Consider the following 15,193-nt stretch of genomic DNA (forward strand, 5'->3'; position numbering starts at 1 on the left):
AACTTATACTTTTCTTTTTATCTGAATTTGAGCAAGTGTAAGAATTGTCTGGCCCCTAGGGAAAGTTTAATGCCACTTCTCAATCGACATGGGGTAGTTGTTACATTTTCACTTTTTACAACAGGTATGTGTATAGAAGTGATGACAGGTGCATCCTTATTAATGTATGGTTTCTTTCATTTTTCACAAATTGCACTTACTTTCATAAAACAGAACCACATTTTAAAATCTCCATGTAAATTTTTGCAATGTTATTTATTTCTATCATATTTTCTTCACATTCACCTATCAGTGTTTCCTAACTTAGAAGCCACTAAGGATCTGTGTTTAATATATTGTCTTCAGTGACCCGAAAAGACCATGACGCAGAAGCAAGCCTAACCTTTTTATTTATTTATTTATTTTTATTTATTTTTATTTTTTTGTTGTTCATTTGTTTGTGGTAGCTTAAGACCAAAAAAGAATTTGGGGGTGGAGCAGATTGACACTCACAGCCATAGCTAACTACTTTTTTTTTTTTTTTGAGACGGAGTCTTGCTCTCTGTTCCCCAGGCTGGAGTGCAATGGCACAATCTCGGCTCACTGCAACCTCTGCCTCCTGGGTTCAAGCAATTCTCCTGCCTTAGCCTCCCAGGTAGCTGAGACTACAGGCACATGCCACCACGCCTGGCTAATTTTTGTATTTTTAGTAGAGGCAGGGTTTCACCATATTGGCCAGGCTGGTCTTGAACTCCTGACCTCTTGATCTGCCCTCCTTGGCCTCCCAAAGTGCTGGGATTGCAGGCATCAGCCACTGCGCCTGGCCAGCTAACTACTATTAAAGAAAAAATTATTCAGTGATACTTGTTGAAACATAGTAAGGAAGAATTTATTCAGAACCATCACGGTAGGTACAGGGACGACTGCAACAGTGTGTTGCAGTAGGGGAGAGAGATTGGGCTTAACTTCCAATACAGCCTGGACAAGTGGGAATTTATAACCAAGGAGCAGGGTGGGGGTCAGTGAATGGAAAATTACTAGGAGGAAATATCAGAGGTAAAGGGGATTCTGGCTAAATCAACCCAACAGGATTCTTGCTGAAGACAGGCCAGGATGATCAGACATCACCTGGGGGAGGATGGAGACAAGGAACCTGATCAGATATCAAGGATGATCAGATTATTGAGGATGGGGGTTCTGGTGAAATTGACTTAGAGTTCTTTTGCTAAAGCTGGATTTTACAAGGAAGTGCACAGATGGGCCCAGGAGAAAGTTCAGAAACCTGATTAAAGAATCTTTGTCAACCAGGCACGGTGGCTCAAGCCTGTAATCCCGGCACTTGGGTCAGGAGTTCGAGACCAGCCTGGCCAACATGGAGAAACCCCATCTCTACTAAAAATACAAAATTAGCCTGGCATGGTGGCATGTGCCTGTAATCCCAGCCACTCGGGAGGCTGAGGCAGGAGAATTGCTTGAACCTGGGAGGCGGAGGTTGCAGTGAGCTGAGATCATGACACTGCACTCCAGCCTGGGCAACAAGAGCGAAACTCCGTCTCAGAAAAAAAAAAAAAAAAAAAAAAATCTTTATCAGTGTCCATGGTGCTATTTCCCCACCCATTCTTTTGACATTTTCTTCAGCTTATGTAAGCCACTATGCAAAGCAGTTTCAAGTCTCCCTCCTTCTAAGTGGGTGTTTGCTTCTAAATCCCTCTTATAAAGACATTCCAGCAGGCTGCTGAGGACCGCCTAAATAATGAGCTTCAGTGAGTTAGTTGCTTTAGTTGTCTGAGGAACATATTTATTCTGTCAGAAACGTAAAAATACTTTCAGTCAAAGCCCCGTCTTCAGGGTCCTCAAGATAGAGAAATTCTGCTTTGGCATCATACCCTTCATCTCTATTTTTGGATCTCTTGATTTGCTAGACGGTCTTTCTATTTGCTTAATCACTTTACTTAAAAAGGCAAGAAAAGCACATGGAATTTTGTCCTAGTTTTAGTGCAGTTCTGCCCTAAGACCAAGGCAAGAGTGGGGCTTTCCCTGCGCCTCTCACTTTAGAGGGACCTGTTTGGACTCCTCCGTGAGCTTCACCCTCCCATGAGCTGCAGAGTCCACGGGTCAAGGGGACATTCCCACCTAGGTCCACACCCCCATGCTCCCCACTCCCTCAATCCCTGGCTTGGACTCACACAGATTAAATTTTGAAACACAAATTCCAAGTATGAATAGTCCCAAGCCCACATCCAGGGCTTTGCGCAGGTTTCTTTCCTGCATCTGCCCTCCCAAAGGCTCACTTTGCTGCTCAGGTGCATAGCACTGGGCCTGCAGTGTGCCTAGGGAATAGCTCTTGGCTGGGGTGTTCGACTCGTGAACTCGGAGAGGCAGGTTGAGAAATTCCATCTGAAGAGTTTGGGCTTAGAGCTCCCTCGTAACTTAGAGATGATTTTTTAAAGGACTCAGGTGTCCATCTTTGGTTCAGAAAAGATGATCTTGTACCTAAATGTCTCCCATGTTGCCATTCCAGTCTCAAATGTCATACTGGTAAGTAACCTTATGGTCATAAATTGTATATTTATTAACAATGACTTGCTCCAGGTGGTAACCTCAGTTCTTTTGAAATAGAGCATCTGATCTTGTGATATTAAAGCTTCTTTAACTTGTGATGTTAAAGCTGCTTCCTTTACTAAGCGAGTGACTTTTCAAATCGAAGATTTATAATTAAATGCAAAGCTGGTAAATTATATCATGCCACCAGTATGAATACTTTCATGTTAGGCTTAGGAATAATCTTTTTATTATTTTCTTTGAAGTGTTTATAATATTTAAAAGAATTTGCCGTATTAGACTACCTTACAGATGTCTTGTGATTCCATTTATTTAAAACATGTAATTTACATAATTTCAAATTTTAAAAAGTAAGAATATGAGCAAAAGTGTAAGTGGCATAATATTTAAGAGAAATGGATTTATCAAATTTATTACTTAAGTTGAGATTTACGAGAGCCTTTGAAGTGCTGTGGAAGGTTTTACAAACAAGATCGGGGCTTGCTTGTTCAGGCATTTGATATGCTAAAAATAAATCAAATATATTAAGCCCATTAATGCAGTTTAAAATATTTAAGGGGGTTTGCTGTATACAAAGTCAATATTAGAAAGTAATGCTTCTTCTATATTCCAGCAACAAGAAAATAAAATGGTCCACACGTAAATGAATGCTTGATGTACAACAAAGGTGCACTGCAGGTCAGCGGGAGAAAAAAGTCTTTCCAATAAGTGGCGCTAGGACAATTGCGTACCATGCTGGAAAAAGAAGAAATTGAACTCCTAACTCACACAAAAGTCAATTCCAGGTGAGTATGAGATCTAATATGTTACAAATTGTTAAGTTATCCAATGATTAATACAGAAGAATATCTTCGTGACCTGGGAGGGTGGCGAAAGGTTTCTTAAATGAGACACAAAAACACTAACCGTAAAAGTATAGATTAGTACAATAAATTACATGAAAACAAAACACTTCTGTTCCACAAAAATGCCATTAAAAGAATAAAAATACAAGCCATAGACTGACAGGAGATATTTGCAACTTAGGTAACCAACTATCAACAACGAAACTTGTTTCCAATCATATAAAGACCTCTTTTGGTAATTTGGTAAGAAAAAAGGCAGAAACCCTAACTAAAACTAGGCAAATGACTTGATTATGCATTTCACAATAGAGAAAATCCAAATGGTTACTAAACATGGAAAAGTGTTCTTCACATAATTAATAAACAGAGAAATGCTAATTAAAATAAGATGTCACTGAGTACCTACTGTATTAGCAAACTTTTTAAAGTTTCATAATATCAAGTGTTGATGAAGAGTTCTAATTTTTGGTGGTAATATACTGTAACTTGTACAGCCAGTTTCTTTTTGTTGTTTTGTTTTGTTTTTTGAGACAAGGTCTCACTCTGTCACCCAGGCTGGAGTGCAGTGGCACAATCTCAGCTCACTTTAATCTCTGCCTCTCAGGTTTAAGTGATTCTCCCATCTCAGCCTCCCAAGTAGCTGGGACTACAGGAGCATGACACCATGCCTGGCTAATTTTTGTATTTTTAATAGGGATGGGGTTTCACCATGTTGGCCAGGCTGGTCTTGAATTCCTGGACTCAAGCAATCTGCCAGCCTCGGCCTCCCAAAGTGCTGGGATTACAGACACAGCCACCACACCTGACCTGTACAGTCACTTTGGAAAACAATTTGGGATTATTTTACTGTGTTGCTTGGAGGAAGCATCACCCCTCTGGGAATCAGGATCTTTACAAATAATTCCCCAAATAGGTCACTGGGAGTGATGGTGGAACCATTCCAACTTTCACTTCATTCCCAGCTCCATGTATTCTATATACTGGGAACATAGCACCATATACAGTGGCAGATGCTTGAAGGTCTGTTCTGTAACCTGAGGATAGTGCCCTATCTTTTGCAGGGTGTCATCTCCCAGCCGGCACTTTAGCTGTAACTTCAAGAGGCAATTTCACTACTCTTTCATGATGGCAGTTTCTAGATGGTGCATGATCCACAACCACATGCCCAATGCCATACCTCAGCTGCTATGAAGACAGTCTCGTGGTTCAAAGACAATGTTAGGCGCCATCCCAGGTCAGTAGGTCATACACTTTATGAGCTTGCACACAATGGAGATAGCTGAGGCACTACAGGCAGGAAAAGTAAAAACATATCTGGAATATGTGTCAATCCCATTCAAGATAAATTTTTTTTTTCCAGAGTTGAATGGAACTGATATAAACAATAGGCCGCCGAGTGACTAGTTGGTCATCTGAAGGAAGAATACCAATAAGAAAAGTAAGTTCTAGGGATCTGATATACAGCATGGTGACTATAATTGATACTGTATTTTATACTTGAAATTTGCTTTCAAGATTGCTAAGATCTACTTAAGCGTTTTTCTACCATGAAAAGGTAGAGATGATAGGTGTATTAATTAGCTTGATTGTGATCATCATTGCACAGTGTGTATGTACATCAGATCTCCACATGCACACCTTAGATACATAAAATTTTTATGTGTCAGGTATACCTCTATAAGGGTGAGGGGAAAAAGAAGGAATGGTACCATATCAAGTACTCGGGAGTGATCTTTGTTGCTGAAAGTTTAGACATCTAGCAGCAACAGTAGGTAGATCAGCCATGGTGAGACAGAGTTTATATTGTTGGACCCAAGCTTCAGGGTTGCTTGGAACACAGCAGGAACCTGCTTCAGAGTCTTTTTCGTTCTTGGCCCAAGTCAAAATTAACAGTTTTCCAGATTATTCCAACAGTTTGTTGAAGAGTATTCCCAAGTGTTTTATATATTTTGCCTCCAAAATGGCCTGTAAAGGAAGGTGTGACGTATAGAAACTTGTCGTTTACCTTGGAAGGGATGTCTCAGCATATTCCAGCATGTTGATGCCTAAAAACTTTATTGAAGTGTATGGTTGCTGAATCTTTGTAGTGTTTTTCTTCCTCCGTTTAGATTACGTGTCTTAATAAGATGTCCAGAATAATCGCCATTTCTTGCTCCTAAGGTCCAAATAACATGATGTCACCCACTTAGTGACCCCAAGTGAAGTTCTGTGGACTGTTCAGATGGCCCAGAACCCTTTGCACTATCACGGCAGAGATCTAGAGAATTGACATAGTGCTTGGACAAGACCATGAGTGTGTAACTGTTAGCCATCCCGTGTGTGTTTCTTGTCCTTCTGAATGATAGAGAGCAAAATGGAAGCAGATCAATAGCCACTAACCACACAAGCAGTAGTGTTAATCTGCTATAGTAAAGATGTCACATCGAATACAGAAGATGTTATTGAAGTTACTACTTGGAGAAGTTTGTAGTAGTTCAAGGTCATATGCTCTGATTCACCTGATTTTCTAGGGGGCCGAATGGTGAATTATATGGGTTTATAATGAAATCCAGCACCCCTATATCCTTTAAATTTCTCAGGGTGATGCTAAACTCTGCCATGTCACTCCTGGGATGCAACGTTGCTTTTGATTTATAGTCTTGGCAATGGGGTGAGAATGTAGTTTTAGGGGCTTCTACTTGCCATTCCTACTACAATAGCTCTTACTCTATAAGTCAATGAAATAATATGAAGGTTCTGTAAAATCCTAATATGTCTGTTCCAATTATACATTCAGAAACTGGGAAAATGATCTCTGTGTGAATCTGTAGACCAGAGGACACATGTGTCCAGCTAGGACTCCATTAATTACTTGAACCTCATATACTTCTGCTGTACCAAGAAGTCCATGAAGATGCTTTTGTTCTCTAGGTATCTGCATCAATTCAGACCCTATATCTAACAGTCCTCATAAAAGCTGTGTATTCCCATTTCCAGAGCATGATACCCTAGTGTATAGCCAAAGACCTTTTGGGGAATAGCTAGAGGAATCGCTACTGTATACATTTGTCCTGGTGTTGCAGTGTCCTTCTTCATGTGGACCTGGCCTTTCTTTCAGTCAAGGGGAATGTTCTGTAGTGGGTTTGAAAACTACCTGAGGTTTGTAAACTGGGCAAGGAATCCTGACTTTCTATTGGAGTAGCTGACCACAGTCTTCCGCTCATGTACTCTTGGTTTTTCTTTTGATTTTATATATATTGAGCAATATCCTTGATGGCTACACATCTATCTTATCCCTTAGAACATTTTATTCTATTTTTTAAAATGAGCTATTCAATTTATATGAATTTTTAGATTAGGCAAAACTAATTATTGGTAAAATAAATCAGAAAAATTGCCTCTGTGGCTGGGGACTTACTGGGGCATAAGGCATCCTTTGGGGGTGATCAAAATGAGCTTTCTTCTTTTTTATTTTTAAATTGGCAAATTAAAATTACATATATTTATGGTGTACAATATGATGTTTTGAAATATGAATGGGTTGTAAAATGGCTAAATCAAGCTAATTAATATATGCATTGCCTCACATACCATTTATTTGCAGTGAGAACACTTAACATTTACTCTGTTAGCAATTTTCAAATATATCATACATTGTTATTAACTATAGTTATCTTATTGTACAATAGATATCTTGAACTTGTTCTTCCTGACTGGCTGAAATTTTATATTCTTTGCCCAATATCTCCTCAATCCTCAGCCCTCTCCATGCTAGTTCCTGATAATCACCATTCTACTCTCTGCTTCTGTGAGTTCAACTTTTAAAAATTCCACATACAAGTGTTTCGTGTGATATTTGTGTTTCTTTCTTTCTGGTTTATTTCACTTAACATAATGTCTTCCAGGTTGATCCATGTTGTGGCAAATTTCTTTCTTTTTCAAGGCTGAATAATATTCCAGTTTGTGTGTCTGTGTGTATATGTGTGTGTGCAGGTGTACACATACCATATTTTCCTTTTAAAGTTTTATTTCATTTTCAATTGACACGTAATTATACGTATTATTTATGGAGTACAATAATATGTTTTGATACATGTATACATTGTGAAATGTTCAAATCAGGGTAAGTAGCATATCCATCACCTTACATATCTATCTTTTTTTGTTGTGAAAACATTCACAATCCTCTCTTCTAGCTATTTTGAAATATACAATACATTATTGTTAACTATAATCACTCTGTTGTGCAGTAGAACACCAGAACTTATTCCTCCTATCTAGCTGTAACATTATACCTGTTGACCAACATTCCCCATCCCCACTCCTCCTCACTACCCTCCTGGCCTCTGGGAACCATTATTCAACTTCAATGAGATCAACTTTTTTAGATTCTACATATGAGTGAGGTCAGGCAGTATTTGTCTCTGTCCCTGGCTTATTTCACCTAACATAATCCTCTGGGTTTTTCCATGTTGTCCCAAATGACAGGATTTTTTTTTTATGGCAGAATAGTATTCCACTGTGCATAGGCATACACCACATTTTCTTTATCTATTCATCAGTTGGTGGACACTTAGCTTGATTGCATATCTTGGTTATTGTTATTAGTGCCACAATCAACATGGGAGTGCAGATTAGCTCTTCGACATACTGATTTCATTGCCTTTGGATATATTCCCAGTAGCGAGATTGCTGGATCATATGGTAGCTCTATTTTTAATTTTTTGAGAAACCTCTCTACTGTTTTTCATAATGGCTGTACTAATTTACATTCCCACAAACAATGTAAAAGGGTTCCCTTTTTTCCATATCCTCACCAACACTTATCTTTCATCTTTTTTTTTTTTTTTTTTTTTTTTTTTGCAGTTGCAAGATTTAATAGAGTGAAAACAGAGCTCTCATACAAAGGGAGGGGACCCAAAGGGGGTTGCTGCTCCCTGCTCGAATGCCTGGGTTTATATCCCAATCATTGTCCCTCCCCCTGTGCTCTCAGGTGATAGATGATTGGCCATTTCTTTACCTCCTGTTTTACCCTAATTAGCATTTTAGTGAGCTCTCTTTACTACCTGATTGGTCAGGTGTGAGCTAAGTTGCAAGCCCTGTGTTTAAAGGTGGATGTGGTCACCTTCCCAGCTAGGCTTAGGGATTCTTAGTCCGCCTAGGAAATCCAGCTAGTCCTGTCTCTCAGTCCCCCTTCTCAACAGGAAAACCCAAGTGCTATTAGGGAGATTGGCCGACGACCGCTCTTAACTGCTTCCTGCTGAATTGAGGCATAGTAGGGGTCGTGCAGTTGAGATTTCCTCAGGAGGGGTGCCTTCAATGTCATTAACATCGGAGCACGGTCTAGCAGGCCAGTCCAGGGGTCCGTGGTAGATCTTAGTCATGGACTGCATCTGGGGCTCCATTTGAAGAACAATTTGTAGTCTTACAGCTTCGATTCTGGAAGACACAAACTTAACAAGGAGGTTAAAGACACAGGGATAGAAATGTATGGCCTGCAGTGCAGGGGATTATTTCTTTGGCACACTTCACAGGCCCTGACTATCTGCTTGATAGTTTTGAAAAGGCCTGGTCTAGTAAATAATAATTTGGCCATCTGATGGGTGCTATCAATGCCTAAGTGGAAGGTTTGGTGAAGGGTTTTAAGTAATTTCCATTGGTTAGATGAGGGCAAAAGTATTTTTCCTTCTTTGGTGGCTAGCCATCCTGAGGGGAGAAAACTATGTCCTTGTGGGGTTCCCCATTCTATTTCTCCTGTTGCATACTGGGGTTTGGTTTCCCAGAGGGGATTACCCCATACTAGGGGTCCTTCTATAAGCAGTTCTAATGGAGGGTCCTGCGTTGCAGCTTTTTCGGCTTCAATATCCACTTGGCGGTTCCCTTCTATTTCCCTTTCCTTTCCTTTCTGATGACCCTGGCAGTGTAAGACTGCCACCTCTTTAGGTTTCTGTACAGCCAATAATAATCTCCTAATGGCTTCCTGATGTTTGATAGGTATTCCCTCGGAAGTTAGGAATTCCTTTTCTCTCCATAGTGCTGTGTGGGCATGGAGGACTAGGTAAGCATACTTAGAGTCTGTTTATATATTTACCCTTTTTCCTTCCCCTAATTCTAGTGCCCAAATAAGGGCTATTAGTTCTGCCAGCTGAGCGCTAGTTCCTGGAGTGAGGGGATTACTTTCAAGTATTCCATTATTACTGACCACTGCATACCCCACTTTTCAAAGTCCTTTTTCTACAGAGGAACTTCCATCAATATACAAGTTGAGGGCAGGATCAGTCAAGGAACCTCTAGATGGTCCCCTCGAGTGGCATAGGTTTGAGCAATCACCTGTTGACTGTTATGTTCTATCTCTTCTTCATTGTCTGGAAGAAATGTGGCTGGGTTAAGAGTTGCACAAGTGTGCAGTCACAGCACTGGCCCTTCAAGTAATAGAGCCTGATATTTAAGCAAATGGTTGTCTGACAGCCACAAGTCTCCTTTAGCAGTGAGTATGTGATTTTACATCATGAGATGTCCACACAGTAAGATCTCTTCCCTGTATTATTTTAACTGCTTCAGATACTAAGACTGCTACTGCTGCCACTACCTGTAAACAATGAGGCCAACCCTTTGCCACCACATCACTTTCCTTTCTCAGGTATGCCATGGGTTGCAAGCTCGTCCCTCGGACCTGTGTAAGGACTCCTAGAGCTATTCCTGTTTTTTCTGTGACATATAAGGAAAAAGTCTTGCCCCGTTGGCAAGCTTAACACTGGGGCTTGGGTTAGGGCCTTCTTTAAGACCTGAAAAGCTGCTTCTGCTTCAGGTGTCCATCTTACTAAATGGGTATTGGCTTTCTGAGTTTTCTTAATTAGTGTATGTAATGGCCTGGCTATTTCGCTGTACCTGGGAATCCATATTTGGCAGAAGCCTGTGATGCCAAGGAGCCCTCTTAGTTGTTTTCAGGTTTTAGGATGAGGATAAGCCAATATAGGCTGGATACATTCCTCACTGAGGGCCCTGGTGCCTTTGGATAGTTTTAGCCCTAAGTATTTAACCTGCTGTGAGCAGATCTGAGCCTTTAGTTTGGAAACCTTGTAGCCACAGGTGGCGAGGAAATTTAAGAGTACTTGGGTGGCTTGATGGCACAAGGTTTCTGAAGGGGCAGCTAAAAGTAAATCATCCACGTACCGAAGGACAAGAGTGTCCAGGTATGAGAACTGGCTCAAGTCTTGGGCTAATGCCTGGCCAAATAGATGGGGGCTATCCCTGAACCCTTGGGGTAAAACAGTCCAGGTGAGTTGAGACGTTGGGTTCAAAGGATCTTCAAAGGCAAGCAAGAATTGAGAGTCAGGATGTACAGCGATGCAGAAAAGGGCATCCTTAAGGTCCAGGACTGTAAACCACCCTGTTTCCTCTGGTATTTGGGAAAGCAGAGTATAAGGGTTAAGTACAGCTTGGTATAGAGGGACAACAGCCTCATTGATGATCCTGAGATCTTGCACTAACCTCCACTGTCTGTTGGGTTTCTGTACTCCTAAAATTGGAGTATTGCAGGGGCTATTGCATGGTTTTACTAGGCCTTGGGCTTTTAGGTCCTTAACAATCTTTTGGAGTCCTTACTGGGCCTTGGGTCTAACGGGGTACTGCCTTTTGTAGGGAAAGGAGGCGGAATCCTTTAGTTTAACTTGAACAGGACAGGCATTCTTTGCTCGTCCATATTGTCCTTCTGTTGCCCAGACTTCAGGATTAATTCCTTCCTCAAGCAGGGGACAACAAATGGGGTGTTCCTTCTCCTATGTTCAGGTGTATATTGGCCCCTGCTTTTGCTAGAATGTCTCTCCCTAACAAGGGAGTGGGACTTTCAGGCATAATTAGAAAAGCATGTGAAAAGAGTAAAGTTCCCCAGTCACAACTTAGTGGCTGGGAGAAGTATCTAGTGACCGGCTGTCCTAGGACCCCTCGGATGGTGACAGATCTGGAGGACAGTTGTCTGGGACAGGAGAATAAGACTGAGAAGTCCATGCCAGTGTCCAGGAGGCAGTTAACCTCCTGGCCCTCAATGGTCAAGCATACCTGGGGATCTGTGACGGTGATGGCATGGGCTGGCGCTTGCCCCGGCCACCCTTAGTCATGCTGCTGGATCATCTGGTTAGTGGCTTCTGACTCAGAGGACCTTCGTCCCCTGGGGCAGTGGGCCTTCCAGTGATTCCCTTGACATAAGGGGCATGAATGAGGGGGCGGCTTATTTTTATTTGGACAATCTTTTTTAAAGCATCCTTGTAGACCACACTGGAAGCAAGCCCTATTAGGCATTTGATTTGCCCAGCTTTTCCCTTTTCTAGAGCCTCCAAAGTCCTCTTGCCTGAGGGCCATGACTAAAGTGGTGGCCTTTTTTTTAATCCCGTTTGTCCCATTCTGCCTGCTCCTCCTGATCTCTATTATAAAAAACCAAGGTGGCCAAGTTCAATAGGGTTTCTAAGTTTTGTTCTGGGCCTAAGGCGGACTTTTGAAGTTTTTTCCTAATGTTTGCAGCTGACTGAGTGATAAACTTATCCTTTAAGATAAGTTGGCTTTCAATAGAGTCAGATGACAGAGAGGTATGCTTCCTCAATGCCTCCCTTAGTCTCTCCAGAAAGGCAGTAGGATTTTCTTCCTCTCCCTGTGTTATAGTGGACATTATTGAATAATTTATAGGCTTTTTCCTAGTTTTCCTTAGTCCTTCTAGCATGCAAGTTAACAAATGTCTGCGGCACCAATCTCCATGTTCTGATTCTGTGTCCCAGTCAGGGTCTACACTGAGAACTGCCTGCTGGCCTGTGGGGAATTGTTCTTTCCTCTGTTGTCATCCTATCATTGACCTGACTGAGATATCAGAGATCGCCAAACTCTTGGGCTGCAGTTATGGTGGCACTTCTCTCATTTGTGATTAGTGTCTGATCCAGCAGTAACATTATGTCTCTCCATGTCAGATCAAAGGAGTGTCGTACCTTTGTAAAACATCAATATAGCCATCAGGGTTATCTGATAATTTACCTAGGTCTATTTTAATTTGCTTCAAATCTGAGAGAGAAAAAGGTACATGCACTCCGGCTGGGCCGAATTCTCTTCCTCCCACCACTTGGAGGGGGCATAATTGGGGAATATTGGCACTTTTTGGTTCATTGTTTACCCCTTTGTCTATCTTCTTTTGGACCATTTGGGTTGAAGGGGGGTCCTTATTTGTTGGGAAAGGAGTCAGGGGGACGCCGGGATAGGGAGGTAGACTCTGAGGGCTTCCTGTAGGGCATAAATCACACTTTTTACATAATTGCGAGTTGTCTCTTAATGAAAAGAAAGTTTGTACATATGGCACTTCACTCCATTTGCCTTCTTTTCTACAAAAGAGGTCTAGCTGTAAGATGGTGTTATAATTTATACTTTCCTCAGGAGGCAAGATTTCTCCCCCTTGAAGAGAATATCTTGGCCAGGCGGTACTGCAGAAGAATATAAGTTTTTTCTTTCTTAGCGTCTGAGGGTCAAATTGGTCCCAATTCTCCAGAATACATCTTAGGGGCATTTTTGCCTTGGGGGGAAAGTTTCCCATCGCTTTGGAGGTCCCTTCATGGTCACCAAAAAGTTACTGGGGGTTCTTGTTCTTAGAGCTCCCAAGATGGTGGCAGGCCGCTTCCAAGATGGCAGCAAGCCTCTTGTTCTCTGACTTGGGGTTCTTGGCCTCACGGATTCCAAGGAATGGAATCTTGGGCCATGTGGTGAGTGTTATAGCTCTATTAGAAGCCGTGGGTTATGGAAGAGAACCGTAGAACCCAGCAACTACTATTCAGTTTGCTTAGAATGAACCCGGGCACTTAGCCGTGCAGGAACAATGGCAAGCTTTTAGCCAGATTGGGAGTGGCAATGGGCATCTCGCTGGATCATCCGCTGGATCATCCAGCGGAAACCCTGCTGGATCCGGAGGTGTGGAAGTCAGCGGTGGGTCTGCGACAGTGGCAAACAGCAGTGGTGGATGGTGAGTGAAAGCTCAGCTCGAGCCGTAACAAACACGGACCAGAAGAGTGTGCAGTTGCAAGATTTAATAGAGTGAAAACAGAGCTCCCATACAAAGGGAGGGGACCCAAAGGGGGTTTCCCTATCTTTCATTTTTTTGATAACAGCCATTCTAAGAAATGTGAGGTGATATCTTATTGTGATTTCAATATGATGATGATTAGTGATATTGTGTTTTTAAAAAATATATCTATTGGCCATGTGTATGACTTTTTTACGAGAAATGACTGTTCAGGTCCTTTATCTATTTTTAAATTGAATTATTTGTTTTCTTAGTATTGAGTTGTTTGAGGTGTTTCTTAGCATCTATTGTTTGAGTTCCTTGTATATTTTGCATATTAACCCCTTATCAAATGTATGGTGTGCAAATATTTTCTTCCATTCTGTAGGTTGTCTCTCCACACTGTTGATATTTTCTTTGCTGTGCAGAAGCTTCTCAGTTTGATGCAATCTCATTGATCTATTTTTGCTTTTGTTGCCCCTGCTTTGGAGGTTATAGCCAAAAGATCATTGCCCAGAACAATGTCATGGAGCTTTTGTCTTCTGGTATCTTCTAGTAGTTTTACAGTTTCAGGCCATATGTTTAAGTCCTTAGTCCACTTTGAATTGATGTTTTGTATATGGTGTGAGATAAGGGTCTAATTTAATTCTTGTGCATGTAGGTATCCATATTTCCCAACACCATTTACTGAAGAGACAATGTGTTTGTTATTGTGTTTTCTTGGCATCTTTGTCCAAAATCAATTGAGAGTAAATGTGTGAATCTATTTCTGGGCTCTCCATTCTGTTCCATTGGTCTAAGTGTCTGTTTTTATGCCAGTACCATGATGTTTAGATTATTATAGCTTTGTAGTATATCTTGAAGTCAGGCAGTATGATGCCTCCAGCTTTGTTCTTTTTGCCCAGGATTTCTTTGGCTATTTGGGGTCTTTCATGGTTCCATATGAATTTTAGGACTGTTTTTTTCTATTTCTCTCAAAAATGTCATTGGAATTTTGATAGGAATTTCACTGAATCTGTAATTCACTCTGGGTAGTATGGACATTTTAACTATATTAATTCTTCTAATCCAGGAACGTGAGATATCTTTCCATTTATTTGTGTCTCCTTCAATTTTTTTCATCAGTGTTTAATAGTTTTCAGTGTACAGATCTTTCACCTCCTTGGCTAAATTTACTCCTATTTTATTTTTTGATGCTACTGTAGATGGGATTGTCTTTTTAATTTCTTTTTCAGATAGCTCATTGTTAATGTGTAGAAACACTACTAATTTTTGTATATTGATTTTGTATCCTGCAATTTACTGAAACTTTTTTTAGTTCAACAGCTTTTTCTTGGTGGTGTCTTTAGGGTTTTTGGTGTATAAGATTACGTTGCCTGCAAACAGAGACAATTTTTTTCTGATTTGGATGCCTTTTATTTCTTTCTCTTGCCTAATTGCTCTGGCTAGGACTTTTAATTATCCCACAGAGTTTCTGGTGGTCAGAAATCTGAGGGTGGTTTTGCTTGTTCACTGTTGGTGGTAGCATGCTACTGTGTGGCCTCTGGAATCCTATCATCTCCATGACTACTAGGGACCCTAGTTCTGAAATAGCATCTCTTATCATCAACTCTGGTCTACAGAGGAGAGCCACCACTCACCTCAATGACACTGGTGTCCTCTACCAGCAATTTCCTTATTGCCTTGATGCATAAGTCCTCCATACTCTTTCAAGAATCATATTTAGCTGATAAGTTTCCAGTTTCACATAGTAGACCCTGTTTAGCATGTACACTTTGGTGGGCCTTTCAATCCCTTC

General features: G+C 41.1%; 1 long non-coding RNA gene across 5 annotated transcripts in view; it reads left to right on the forward strand.

Moving 5' to 3' along the window:
- Positions 1-15,193, forward strand: part of LOC107975343 (uncharacterized) — a 42,531-nt gene that overhangs the window by 13,994 nt on the left and 13,344 nt on the right. For 4 of the 5 annotated variants that reach the window (XR_010158224.1, XR_010158220.1, XR_010158222.1 and 1 more), the window contains exons 2-4: positions 3,155-3,326; positions 4,448-4,620; positions 4,747-4,824. This is a non-coding gene — a long non-coding RNA (uncharacterized LOC107975343). Of the gene's footprint in view, positions 1-1,579; positions 2,518-3,154; positions 3,327-4,447; positions 4,621-4,746; positions 4,825-15,193 lie in introns of those variants that run through there. The other variant, XR_001718789.4, reaches the window with a different exon arrangement.

This window comes from Pan troglodytes, chromosome 5 (assembly GCF_028858775.2).
Source record: "Pan troglodytes isolate AG18354 chromosome 5, NHGRI_mPanTro3-v2.0_pri, whole genome shotgun sequence".
Taxonomy (NCBI): Eukaryota; Metazoa; Chordata; class Mammalia; order Primates; family Hominidae; genus Pan; species Pan troglodytes.